Consider the following 14,602-nt stretch of genomic DNA (forward strand, 5'->3'; position numbering starts at 1 on the left):
CTAAAAATGAAAAAATAAATATAACTTCGTTTAAAAATACCCATTTATTTGATTTTATAAATTGATGCATCTGTGAATAGGAGTTACTTTTACAAGATAGTATTTTCTATAATCAGTCATTCTATTTTATACCCTTAGTGTTTTTCCTGCTGTTATATATGAGCCAAAAAATACTGTTTCTCAAATGTGTGTTGCACATGAAGTGCATACAATTTTAGTATTTTCTGTCATCCAGAGTTCCAAAAAAGCATAGCTTTATACCACTCCTAAAGTGGCAACAGGTAGGGTCTTCCAGGGGTTGGTACCTATGCCAGTCTTGTAAGTATTGTCTGACACCTTGCCTGATAATCTAGACAATGCTGTGGCTCTCTGACTTTTAGGAGGCTTCTAGAGAAGTTGAGCACAAAACAGTTCTGGAGGGAGGCCAAATTCTTTAAAACAAACTGAAATTCAAGTCAAGATGCCTGCTATTCTAATAGTGTCCAAGTTTAGCTTTTAATGATGGATTGCATGATACTTAATCTCTTAAAATCATCACTTTGATCAGTGGTTTTGCTGCCTTTTTTCCACCTTTGGACCTGATAACGTTGTCTGGTATCAGCTGCTGTAATGCTTAATGACTTCTGCTGTCCTGTCAAGCCCTCTCTTCCCCCCCCAAAAAAACAGAAGCAGGATACTTTGGGAAACCAGTGGTTTTTTTCATAGTGGTGGTAGCTGGGAATTTAAACAGTCAGCTTGACCTTGCTCCTGTTGATACTTTAATATGCATTTCGTGTTTGTTAGTTTCCAGGAGAAAGATGCTTTACTAAAATTTCTTGTTCCTATAACATTTATTTTGTATAACAGTTGAACTGGATGCTGGTGCTTAGATCCTGCAGTGAGCTTACAGCCTGCACATTATTTATTTCTTACAGGTATGACTAAGGGCAGCAGGGCAAGAACTACTTAACCTAGAGCAAGTTTCATTTCAGGAACTGCATATACTCCATATAGCTAGCTTCACTTTCAAGCATTGTGCAATTATTTTAGATTTATAATTTCAGTTTGAGGGTTGAGAAATAGTTGATTTAGTTGCAGGTAATGTGAATCAGGTGTGGCATTTGCACTTTGTTGCCATGTTCTTTCACATAGATCCTGCAGTTGTTGGAGCTGTGATATTAAAAATTGAGAGGGGGGGAAAAAAATATTTTTTATACTACTTACCAAATAGAGTTTTTTGCTTATTTTGCAGATGGCATTCTGCAGGATTTACAATTGTTCAGACTTTTCTTTACTGGCTGTTGAGCTTCTGCTCACTGATGCTGGAAAATGGGGATCACTCTTTATTGGCTCTCGAATAGCAGTGAAACCTGCTGTGTGTAGAGAAGGGAGGTGGAAGAAAGCCCTAAAGGGAGTTTTCCTCCCAGAATATCTTATCAGCAGTTAGACCACTACAGAAAGACATTGCAAAGATTCCTTTCTTTGCCCAAAGGACATGACAAGGTTGTGTGTATAGAATTTCTTATCTTGTATGCTCACAAGTAGAGCTACCAGCACATTTCCTGATTTCAGCTATAGCTGAAGATCATCAACATATTGTTCTTGTGTCAACGCAGCCATAATTTCTTCCTGCTCCAACTAGAAGGATCTCATTCCAGCCTGTACTTGAGGTAAATCAGCAAACTCTGTAGCAGTGACTGAGAAGAGCTGTTACATATGCAGATCCTTAAACTGGCTTAACATCCCATCTTGTAGTGTGAATCACTCCTGAGGATTGATGTGAGGCAACAAAAAAACCTCTCTCAAAATTCCCATAACCTCAGGATTCAGGTATTTTGGTCTATTCTAGACCTTTTTTCTTTTAAATCTTTAGAAAAGCCCAGAGTATTTATTAGCATTTCTCATCTTAAAAGGTAGAGGTATAGTTCTTTCAACCTAAAATATGTAAATACATATAGGAAGCAAGCAGGCTCATTTTTGATAGCTAGAACACAAAAATTACCAACCTCACTTATTCTTTGGAGTCCAAGACAAATCTGTTCAAGGGAAGAAAGGTGTTTGAAGGGATGAAAATTAGAAGTAAAAAGTTCTTCCTTTGTTGGAAAAGGAGAGATACTGTGACCTTGACGTAAGGAAAGGAATTTAAAAACAAGTTATTCCTAACAGCATGTTTCAGATTATCTTCCAGAAACTGATTTGTGGTTCATCTATTTCCATGAGGAAAACAGAAATGCACAAAGATCTAATAAGTATTCTTTATTCCCCTTAAGGTATTCCATTGGATCTTTGTCTCTTCTACTGAACTTGTACATGAATAGATTAAGATCAAGTAATCCCCTCTTCTGTACCTCTGAAGCTTCAGTAGTTGATTTCATACTGTGCTGTATGTTGAAAGGTGATCAGGAGTCTTTTTCCAGGAAATAAGGTCTTTACCTATTGGAAGAGGATTTTTAAAAGACAGTCTTATCTTGGCATTACAGAGGCCCTGGGCAGATTTCTGTTTGAAAAGAACCTGCACAAGCTGGGTCATGCTGCTTCATCTGGGTTGATTTGCTCTGATACTTTGTATTGCTTTCAGCTGGAAAAGAATATTGACTTCAAAAGTGTTAGCAGTGTTTGTAGCCTTCAACTCACTGCCTAAAATTAGGCTTATAATGCTATATATGGCATTGCAGTTTACCCAGCTGTTTACCCACTTGAAAAGTTCCTGAGATACAAGATATTCCAAGTTAACCAGTTAAAAGGAACCTTCTGTTCACAAAGGAATATTAAGAACTGTGCTTTTAATTATAAGGTCTTTTTTAAGATACTTTCCTCACCAACAAGTACAGAACAGTGCAAATTTATATTTAACATGTTCTGTTTATTATATTTTTCCTTCTTTTATGTGGTATCCTCTATCGTAATGGAAGAGAGGAGAGTAAAAATGCTAAGCTTTTTAGCTAAGTACATTTATATGCATGTTGGTTAGTTAATATTTCCAAACAGAAAGACCTTATTCACAGAAACATGCATGTGAGATGAAGATACTGAACCTCATTCTGACCTTTGAAATCTGATGTGAAATACCCAAAAAGGCAGTGTTTTGTCAAATTAGAAGGTACAGCAAAGTATCTTGATCTGCTTATTGAAAAGTCATGAAATTCCACTAAGAGACAATCCTATTATTTCTAAAATAATCTTGCTGTTTAGAGCACAGCCTCTCACCTTAGGCTGAGATACCATCACCCTATTCACTATCTTCAAATGAGCCAAGATACAGAGTACAGAGCAATTTCTCTGGAGGTGACTTGTTGATTTTTGTTTTAATTACTGTAGGGTAATAGGTACTCTCCTTGATAGTTTTGTCACTTGCTTTAAAAAAAAAAAAAAAAAGGCAGCTACTGTAACTGCAAAAACTAAAGGTGCCTTTAAAAATTATATTATTGCTGTGGTTTTAATGACAAAACCTAGCTTTTTTTCCCCCCAGCTTCTTGCATAATTTGGAGCACATTGAAGGAAAATTTCTTTGAGGAGGGGAAAGTTTGTAATTGAAAGACACATGAGATACCAAAACTATTTTGTTTAGGTGTGTGCTCTAATGGAAAGGATGAAGAAACAGTAGCAAAATTGCCTCCAAATGAATTAAGTGAAATTGCATCAAACATAAGGAGTAGCAAATTTTCTCAGTTACTGGGTCATACTCTGCTTCATGTCTTGAGAGCAACAAAGACCACTGGAGGTGAGATGGGGAGTGCCTCATTTGGGGCACAGAGCACAAAGGCTCCCCTAGATAGAAACACAGGCACTGCTGCTGTTGTGCAGAAGGTGTTGCAGTGGATAATAACCAGCAGATGCATACACAAGCAGTTATTTGAATAATTGTATTTTTAAGCCTTGTGGCTTCTGTTGTGCTGCATGTTGACTCCATGCTACTGATAAAATTTCAGGAGTCGATCAGCTTTCAGGATTTCTGAGGAAGAGAATTTCAGCTCACTTGTGCATTATGGTTTTGTTTTGTTTTTTCTTTTCAAGTAATGGTGGTTAACTCCTAGGACATCTAGATTTTCAGGAAAAAAGAGGAATATTCTAGAAATCCAGAAACCGGATCCAGGAACTTGGGTAGGTTCTTAGCTTCCACAGCAATCGTAATGTGCCTTGTTTAAGTCAGAGATTGTCAGAAGAATATAAAACTGCCATTGGTGTTTGATCACTCTGGTTTTGAGAGTAGACTTGAGATTAGAGTAAGGCCTTTCCAGAGGAGTTGGGGGTGGGCTTAGGAAGTAGCTGGTGAGGGGAAACATTCAGGTAAGTATGATCATTTCTTCTTAAAGAGATTATGGGGAGACAGTCACTGCATTATGAAAGATGCCATTTTTAATTCACTTGAGAGAAAGTGAACAGAGGAGTGATTCAGATTTTTTTTCCAAGAAATGAGCACTTAAATGTTTTGGATGTTTTGGGGCTTTTTTGTTCGCTCCCCCCTCCACCCCATCTACTTGTAAAAAACTGACAGAACTTTCTGGACAAACATCTTATGATTGATCTCATCTATTGGTAGATGTCTTAAAAGTCTTGAAAGTTCACAAGTCAACACGTTGGTTTTTTGGGGGTTGTTTTTTTGTTTTTTTGTTTTTTTATTGTTCTTTTTTTTGGCATCAGAGCATGAAAAAACTGCATGTCTGGTATTCATCTCTTGTCATCCTCCCCTATTGGCAGTGACTATGTGTATGTCTCTGTGTGGCAGAAAATAAGGGAATGCAGTTCATTATTCAAGAAGTTACCAACTAGCACTTTTCCTTCCCCTCCAGTCTTTCTGCCTCCCTATCCTGGAAGTATGGAATCCCTGCCTCAGCCTTCGGCTTCATTCTTTTTCCAGCTGCCCACAAAAGTAAAGAACCAGTGTGAGAGTTTGAAGAAAGAATCCACTCAGAGGACTGAGTCTCAAGCAAAAGCTCCAGGTTGCAGACTCAGAAAGAAACTTCCTTTGGGGAAGGATCTGCTTCCAGGATTTGCTCGTCTCTTTTTCCTTGGGCAAACAGAGTTCTTGAAGCAAACAACAGGGTTGCAGGTAGGTAGGGCCACTTTGAACTGCCATCCACTCAGGTGTGAAGGATGGACTTTATGCTGTTTCTCTATGCTATTTTTTTGTTGATGTTGTCTTCCACTTCTCTAGTCTGAGAGAGGGAAAGAGTTTGAGCAGTTTATAGAAAAAAAAAATGTGGGGGAGAGAGAGAGAGAGGAGAAAAAACTAATATCATGGGCACTTGGAAAAAATGGTCTTATGCCTCTGTGTAAGCTTCCTGTCCATGGGTCATATTTGTACTTCAGTTCTTTGAAGCACTAATGACATTCTTTGTCTGACCCTTTGCTGGACAGGAAACTAAGTCAAGAGCAGAAAGTGGTGGCTAGGGCCAAGGTAAGGCCAGTGATTGTATATGGCCCATAGTCACAAATTTTCATCTCCTCCCTGTCTCTTCACACCAGTGCTAGGTATGAATGTGCAGTAAGGTGGAGGCCATCAAATGGGTTTAAAATCTGGCTTGATTCCCAGCACTGAAAAAGTTCCCCAGTTCTAAATGTGTAAATATGTTCTTCCTTCAGAGGAGCCTGTGGCTGCTGGGTTTAAGTCCTGTTTTTCTTTGTCCATGTCAAGGAAGTAGACTGGGATGCCCTGATTTAAGGGGTTGTGCTACTAAACCCACATGATCAGCAATCCCTCAGATCCAGAGAATGGGAATCTGTAGAATCAGCTCAGGTAAATTCTGCCTTCCTTGCTTCATGCTGTGCAGAGCAACAGCCTCTTCCTTGCAAGCATCAGTAGCTTACAGTCAGACCTTTTCTTTCTCCAGCTATGTCATTGCTGGCACAGGAGTTTATTCTAAATTTCCTTTTGATTTTTAGCAAAAGGAATAACTTGAAAACTGGCAGTGAAATTCTAAGGAGATTTTACCAGTTCCTCTCATGCTGAGTTGAAGTCATTTGGAACTATGTTACATGCATTATTACTTTGGTGCATCTTGTGACTCTTCTCTCCCTCTTCATTCCCTCCAAATTGCTTCAGGACACCTTCTAACCTTTATTCAGCATCTCAAGCCTTCAGCAGAAGATCTTGAAGAGCCATTTATGTTGCTGGAAGATGACTGGGTTTGGATCTTGGCCTTCCTTAAGCAGGATCTTCTGACAAAAATGGGATTGGGAAAGAAATGACTTCTTTTTTTCCATCACACAAAGCCACCCTAGAAATGGAGGCCAAGGCAGAAAATTACTTCTAATTCATTATCCTTTAGGAAATTTGTTTGGCCTCCCATGGTCCTTTTGTTACAATGTCAAAAGATGTCTTATATAAAACGTAAGCTTGGCATCTTCCTATCTGAAGATCAAGTCAATGAATCCAAGGTTGAGAATTTACAGGTCTAATAATGTGATCAGATCTTGCTGTCCCCTGCATAGGAGATGCCATGTGAATCTTTGACATAGGGTTCTGCTGTGGTTCAGACTGTTAAATTTGTAAAGCTTTTTATACTTGCAGTCCATTTAAATGGTTAGAAAAAATATTAATAAAACTTCTTGTGAAAATGGTATTTAATTAGGCTTCTACCTTTCCAGGTTGATGTAAGAATAATTTGAGCCAAAAATGTCACAATAGCAATATAGGAAGTACTCTGTCTTTTGAGGTTTCCTGTGGCTCTATTTTGAGCAAAGGTGCATTGGAAGTGTTGAGAGATACGAAAGGGGAAAAACATTAGATTTTTCTTTAAGAGAGAAAAGTTATTTGTTAGAAAGCAGAAAGCTTTAATTGTTCTCCCCCTAAGGGATTCCATAGTCAAACTTCATTAAATGTCTTGCAAGATCTCAAATGAAAACCTTATGTTTGGCAGTAGTGAACAACACGCACATGCCCGTGTACTTTTGTTCTTTCACTATAGAAAGTTGGTTTTCAAGAACAGGATTTACTTTTAACATTCAGATTAGGAGAGGGGAAAACTTTGTTCTGAAGCTGAGTGTGATAAGGGGGGGGCAGGAGGGTAAACTGGACCCTCTGGCAGTAGGTAAAGAACACTTATTTTCCTGTTTTCTGCTTCTGGCAGTTGGAGTAAACTAGTCAGATGCTGGTGCTTGAATCCAATTAATTTCTTAAATCAGTTACCACAAAACATTGTTTTTACTAATGCCTCGATCTTTCATTAAATTCACCACCATATTTAAATTGTTGAACAGTCTAAATGTAGCCCTGAGGCTACTGCTTCATGGCTGTTGTGACTTCTTACTATGCTTGAATGCGTTGCAGTCTTAGTACATTCTAAAAATAATTGTTCATATGGTCTTGTTTAAGTACATACTTATGTTGTGAGCCATTGCACTGGACTCTATGAAATTTGGCTCTCTGGATGGCTTTTTAGTACTTTTTTTTTTTTTTTTAATTGTGACTATATCAATCCTATTTGTCTTGCTTCTTCTGTGGTTATTGAGTAAAATACTGAATTTATAATCTGGTATTTTTAGAAAACTGATAGCCAGAAGCATGTGTTAAACTATGCAAGCACAGTGGCACTTGTGAAGTTTGAAGCTTAAAGGGAAATAAGTTTACCTAATGTATCACATTCAGTACTTTTTTTAATATGTGGAAATGTGTATGTGATGACCTTAAAACTGAGTAGTTGTTACAGGTATGGGCATGAATTGTGTTGGAACAGGAGTTGTCTCTAAGTGCTAAGCTGAAGATCTCTGAGTCTCAGAAGTAAATGCTAACATCTGTGGCTAGAGGTCTGTCCCAGGAGTGTTTCTAGTTGAAAATACCTGTTTTTCTAACTCTAGAATACGTAAGGTTTGATGTGTTTTGTGCCTTCCTTAAATAGGTATATTTGCCTCAGCCACAGTTTTTGGTAATTTTATTCTGTGTAGCATAAGGCAAATTGAAGACAATCAAATGCTTCTGAACACTAAATACTTCCAGTAAAACAACAGGGGCACTGAGAATTGTTTCTGATGTTATTGTCTCAGTTGCTAAAATGACTACTCCCCCCTTCCTCCCCAAAGTCACAATTAAGAAAAAGCCTAAAAACAAATTAAAAAGAAAGGTTGCTTTCCTACAGTCAGTAATTTGATACTTCTTGTCTATCAGCATTGTGTTAGCATATTATTATCATGCTCTGACTTTTGCAGTTGGAATCTTGGGTGCTTGTTACATCTTTAGAGTAATAACTCCTGCCTTTGTGTTTATTATTTAATAAAGATGTCTAAAACCATTTTCTTCTGGTTTATATTGTACTTAACGGGATTGTATGAGTATTGAGTGACTCCTCTGACTGACTCCAGAATGCCAGGAAACATGGAAAACTCTGTACGATTGTTGAGGTTTTTAATCCACAATGCTAACAATTTTACAAGATTGACTTACACTGTTCCTCTTTTTCCTCTTTCTGTTCCTTTTTAAGATTCCTTGAACGTTTGAGAATACCTAACTCACTTTACGTAATCTTTTACATCTCCTTGACCAGATGCCAACTCCTCTTAATTGTTTCATAGCCAGTCAATAAAATCCTGGCTGTTGACAGTTCCTTTTTCCTGTCCCAGATGAGCTATCTTGTTTAACCTGAAAGATTTGCTTTCCTCTTTCCACCTCCTATCCACCCTCTGTGGCAACTCTTTCTCTGTTATGGGGTGCTTTGTGAGTGAAGAAGCCTTCTGTAAAAATCAGAAAATCAGGGGGAAAATCTTCCTGCTTCAACCACAGCTAAACCTGTCCTTTGTGTGAGATGCTGTGTCAATTCAGAGTAGTTTAAAGAAGGAAGTTGTATATTAAAAAAAAAAAAGTTCCTTTTATAAATTTAGAAAATAGTGTTGATTTCATAAACAAGAAAATGAGAATAAAAAGCATAGGTTCTGGGATGTTTACACGCCATTGATTTGCAGTGAGGTTGATGGGTAACAAAACATCAGCAGTTCACTATGAACTTCAGAAATCTGGACTGGTTCCATCAGCAGTGGTGTGCTATTAGTTGGATTTAATTTTTCCAGTCCTGTTTTCAGGGCATTTGGATTTGAGTGGGCAGCAGTGACAAAAATCTTTTTTCTCTTTTTCTGCTTTTTTTAAATTGAGGAAAGTAGATTGATACTTTGGTTTGCCAGACTTTGCTTATTAGTCTCTGAAAGAATGAATTCCAGTTAGGGGTTAGTTTAGAAAAGTGGTTTTCATTGAAAACTGGAAAAAGGTGTTCTCTGAAAGCAATGGTAACAAATGGTTGAACCCTTCCAGTTTTGTTCTCTTGCATGGACTCTTTGAAGAATTGGCAGCTGCACAACTCCTAAGCCAAGTCCATAAGTTGGTATCAGCAACTTGAGGTGAGTTGGTGGGTTGTTTCAGGAATTGTTGGATCTTGCTGCTTAAGAAACTGGCTTGTCTTAACTGGCATGGAAGGAATTATGATTTTAAAGATGGTTTTGAAGATGACCATATCAAGTTCATTGGCTTTTACTGATGACAGTGATGTTTCCCTGATCACATGCTTGCTTTTTTTTTTTTTTTTTTTTTATATATAAAATCACTGTTCTAATAAACTGTCCTATATTGTTGTATCTCCATGATCCATTTTTACACATGGAGAGGCTTTTTTCTCTTCCTGGTAGAAACAGATGGTTTTTGTGTTTTCAATGTACCAGTCAAGTGGAGGTCAGGAAAATGTGTGGGGTTTAGGCTTCTGTTACAGAACAGTAAGTGAAGATACCTATCTTGCATAAATGGGTATCAGGTTTTGTTTTTGGTTTTTTGGGGCAAAATAATTTTATTTATCCTGATAGATGGTTGTTACAGAGTTAGAGAGGCATCTGGCTTAGGATGGTTTTCTTCTTGGTAACTACTTGAGCAGTTTGAACTTTACCATTGGCTGAACCCCCTTTGCTAAACTTAGATAAAGGTATCACTGGTAATTCTGAAGTAAACAGCAAATAAATATAAGAGCAGATGATGAAACTTTTATGATAAAAAATGTGTTTAATGTGCTCCTAATTGACTTTTGAGGATCTAAATATGATTTCAGTAATGGCTTTCCCCCAAAATTTACTTTTGTACTAACTTGAACTGAGGTTTATTCATCAATGGAGTTCTCCCACTTAGTACCCACATTAAAGTCATAATTTTAATGCAGAAAGATAGCAGATGTACACTGCTATTCGGGGTAAGCACGTGTTAGAAATTAATATAACTAAGTAATATTTAGTATTATAAGCATGGCATATGGGGAAATTAGCTGTCTTTTTGGTTTTAACTTTTTATTGGTGAAAAATTAAGACATGTCAAACAATACTGTGAAGAAGCTGAAGGTTGAACAACGTGTCTGTATTTTCATAGCTCTAATACTAGTAAAAATAGGATGGAATTTTCTGCAGCTCATGCACTCTTTTCAGGATGTAACCTTGACTGAAATTGTTTTACCTGCCTGGGCACCATGAGCTTGCAAACTTAGCTTCTTGTTGGTAGGAAACCTTTGTTGAAAAGACAAGGTAAGATAACACTGTTCTGAACTCCTTGTACAGGGCTACAGAAAGAATGAGAAGACTATTTGGATTTGTCATTTTGCAGAAACTGCTGACAAATAGCAGATTCCAACCAATTTTTTCAAAGCTTGGCTTCCCTATGGCTCGGTGAGGGCCTAAGTCATCAAATCAGGAAATCTCTGCTACTTAAAGCAGAAGTTGAATTATCTTCTCATTTGTTACGTTGTCCCCACAGCTGTATATCCTGGCATGTGCCAGTGAGGGAAGAAGGTATTTTGGAAGGTTAGGAAATAGTGTTTAATGTGAAGTGAAGTAACATGAGAATGTGAAATGTGAATTTCTTGAGATCTGGTAGAAATTGTCTTGGAAACGCCCGTAAGCTGGGATTGGGAAAGCATCCATATCCATTCAGTGTTGCAGGGGAGTTATCAAAACCCTGCTGCCTGCATGTGTTTAGAACTTTTCAGAATAGTAACATTGGAATTATGTTCCAATAGTTCCAATTGGGAACTATTTGGAACTATCATATTATAATATATTATTTTAAAAATAATAAATTTAAAAGCCTTTTAAAAAGTCTTTTTAAAAAGACTTCCTGATCTTTTAAAAAGTCTTCCTGATCTCTGGTAGCACGAGGCATTAGGAAGCATGAAAAATTTATCTGCCAAGTCTTTTCAGAGTCCATGTATAAATGATGGAGAGACAGACTTAGGAACAGCTGACTGCAGCACAGTTGCTGTGTACAGATGGGCTGTTCCTGGGTGACTTGAGGACTGCGGAGGAACTGAGGCAGTGACATCCTGGATCAGCCCAGGAATTGGAGTAACAGTGCCTTAGCAGGCATTGGACTTGACAGAGGATGACTTGAAAGCAGCTGAGCTTTCCCCCCTCACCCCCCATGAGCAATGAAACAAGTGCTGAGGTCCTGTAGGTCCCTGTGGATGAGTAGCTTGTGTGGTGAGGTTCTCTGGGGTCTAATAAAGCATAAGCACTGATGTGAAGTTTTATTATGCCTTGGGCACTGGTTATGTTTATCACCCAATGGTGTCTAAAACAGCTGAGTGGATGCTGCAGCTGTTTTGTTTTTTTTTTTTTGAGGGGTAAGTAGGGACAAGTTAGAAGGGCTCCTGACTTGTCCATTTATCTTTCTGTAAGTTTTAAAGAGCTTGTATATCTTTGGTAGCTGTTAACCCTCTGATGGGTCTGGTTAAAATTAGAAATAGGTTAAAAAAATTGAGAGGGACATGAGAGTTAGGGGTGTTCACAGAAAGAACTTACATTAGTTCCTTTCCTAATAAATTTAAAGAGTAGCTGTAAAAATGTGCTGTAACAAACTAACTTTTTATGTGTTAATCTCTTGATTTTACCTCTATAGTATCCGTGAATCATACCCTGCTTAATTACCTTAATTTCTCATACCCTGGACTATTTTTAAACAGTCTTTAGAAAGCACCCAATGAAATAATTTTATTTTAATAATAAACAATAATGCTTTCTTCTGTTCTATATTACGCTGAGGAGTGTTCCAAGAAGTGATTTTTGCATTGATGTGTTTCCATTATTCTGTGCAGGTGTGATACCTTTTAAGTGTCTGTTTCCCTTGTATTAATGCAGAATCTTACTATTTATTTTTTAATCTTTTTCCATATACTTGAATCTGCCTTGGAGACTTTTCCCATGTATCCTGTTGAAAGAGCACACTAGTCAGGTCTCTCTAATACTTTTTAACTAGCTCAGAACTGGTTTGGTGGCTGGTTTTGTGTGTTTGTTTGTTTGTTTTGATAAAGCAGTTTTGTTAATGAGAATGATTAACAGTATTACTACATCTGTTCAGAGGATAAATGTTCAAGAAAAAATGAAGGAGACTCCTGTCTCCTTACCAGTCCTCTCATTGCTCTCCAAAAGAAAACCGGGTATTATTACTTGGGAGACTGTGTCTCCGTGGCTGGTGGTCAAGGCAGTACTGGTGTGGCTGCTACAGGGCATTTTACTTATCAGATAATTTAAACACCCAACTTCCTGCTTGTAGTGGAATTTAAGTTACTGTTTCAGATGAATTTTCTGCCTCCTCAAAGACTTGAACATTGTAATCTTTTTGGCAATACAGTGATGATACAAAGGGCTATGCACCTTGTCTGTTCCTTACAGCTTTGCAAGTTAAAAGATTTTTCTCTGGGCTTTAATGCCACATATGAATGGATGAGATAAATCTAGGATGTTCACTTGCCTTTACACTTCAGCAGAAAATGGTTTATATTGCCACATTTTATCACTCTGAACTACCATCTGGTTTGTGTCCCTCCTGAAGCACCTCCTGCTTCAAAACCTGGCTTGCTTTGTGAGTCAGTGTACTTTATAAAGAAATTCTCCTCTCTGCCTTTACCTAAATACTGAAGTATATGCAAGATGTTATGCTTTGACTAGCTGTTTGGATTTGTTTCTTTGCAGAGAGTGCAGAATTTCAGTTTGGAGATATTTGAGAACCACGTGGTGTGAGGTCTTGATTCAGTGAATAATCTCCCCAGTTTGACTGGCATGTGATAGTCAGGTATTCTCAGGATACTCCTCCTTGGAATATTTTTGTAGACTGCACTGGAGTAGATCTCATGGTGACTGGCTTTCTGCAAGGCAGGTGCTCTTGTTGCCTAACAGTTTTTTTTCTTTTTCTTCTGCTAAAAGCAAATACAATAAAAGTGCCAGAGTCCCATATTTCTTTCCCTCTTCTTTGCTCCTGTGTTTCTTCTTTGATGTCTGGCACAATGAAGAAATTTTATTTACTGAGGAAACTCCCCCTGCCTATCAGAGAACCCTTGTAGGTTAGATAAACCCTGAAAATTCATTGCCTTCAATATGATTCATAATCTAATTTATGAAATAAATCTCAGTACTTAAAAAAGCCTTGACCTGTATCAAAATACAAGAATTTAACTTTTAACCTAGAATTATAGTGGCTTTAACATGCTATGACTGCCTTTTCCATCTCCCCCTTTCAAATCTAAACTTCAGTTTAGTATGGGTTAAATACTTCAGGATGTAATTTCCCCCCATTTATCTCTTGATGCCAACTTTCCTTGTTAAATGAGGCCCACGGTTGGTATTTTAGCACAAACATGAATTTGCTTTATAAGGCATGGGCTTTTATCTACATTCCAAATGAACCTGAATTTTCTCATTTGTTCTCTAAGTTGAGAATTGGTCCCTTAAAATTCTGACAAGCTATCATACAAGGATTTAATCGAGACAAAAATCTCACTAAAGTGGACTTTAAGACCTGTGGTGTGAAGTACAGTATGATGTATGACAGTGTTTCTTTAACATGCCAGACAAATAATTATCTTCAGAGACTGGGGATTCCATCCTGGTTTTGTGGTGTGGTTTCTTCCCACCCACCCACTCCCCCACACATTGAGATTTTTATTTTTTTTTTTTTAGAGGATTAATTTGTGCTTTTGAGTGGTGAGAGGCTTTGCTGGTGAAGACCACCTACTTTTGGAAAGCCTTGGTTAGTTTCTTTCTTATTTAGCACACTGAGCCTTACTTTTTTGACTAGGTTTGTAGTAGTGTCTTCCACATGTGAAGTTAGAAAGACTTTTTTAGTTCAAAGGTTTAAAAGTCTGTGTTTTATTTCTCTACTGTGCTCTTAGGGACAGCTTCAGCTACAAGTCTGTGTTAACCTTTTGCTAAATTATTCTTAGAGGTAAGGGAACTGAATACGTAATTGTAGTGTTTTTATATAACATCTTATGCACTAGTACACAGAAGAAATCAAAATAGTATTTTTCCAACCCTTGAGTATCTATATATCAGGTTATGAAGTGATTTGTGGTTGAGAAACACTATATTATTATTTTTTATATATACTGAAAAATAGTTTTGAAGATGGTACTGCATAGTGTGAAATTTATATTGTAGGGTGTAGGAAAAAATGGTAAATTACATTCTGGTGTCTTATACTTATTTAAAGAGCTGCTTGATTGCACAAGATGCTATACTGACCTTTAAAATGAAACCTAAACCTAAAATAAGCTCAAACTAAAGCAACTAAGGTGATTGCCTGCAGAAACTGGAATAAAATAAGTTCTGTGAGGATTCCAGGGGAAGCTCTTTCCCTGATAATAGGAGGAGGTTGGATTAAGGATGCAAGTGG

General features: G+C 37.5%; 1 protein-coding gene across 14 annotated transcripts in view; it reads left to right on the forward strand.

Moving 5' to 3' along the window:
- TSC22D1 (TSC22 domain family member 1) overlaps positions 1–14,602 on the forward strand; it is a 102,621-nt gene that overhangs the window by 37,199 nt on the left and 50,820 nt on the right. Inside the window, exons 3-6 of one of the 14 annotated variants that reach the window (XR_011725089.1) lie at positions 1,232–1,649; positions 3,994–4,080; positions 4,770–5,029; positions 6,023–8,207. The exons of 3 other annotated variants lie outside the window; for them this stretch is intronic. The gene's annotated coding sequence lies outside the window, so the exon portion shown is untranslated. Of the gene's footprint in view, positions 1–1,231; positions 1,650–3,993; positions 4,081–4,769; positions 5,030–5,445; positions 5,781–5,862; positions 5,985–6,022; positions 8,208–14,602 lie in introns of those variants that run through there. 10 more of the 14 variants (XR_011725090.1, XR_011725100.1, XR_011725098.1 and 7 more) reach the window with 10 other exon arrangements.

The sequence above is a fragment of the Heliangelus exortis genome, chromosome 1 (assembly GCF_036169615.1).
Source record: "Heliangelus exortis chromosome 1, bHelExo1.hap1, whole genome shotgun sequence".
Classification (NCBI taxonomy): Eukaryota; Metazoa; Chordata; class Aves; order Apodiformes; family Trochilidae; genus Heliangelus; species Heliangelus exortis.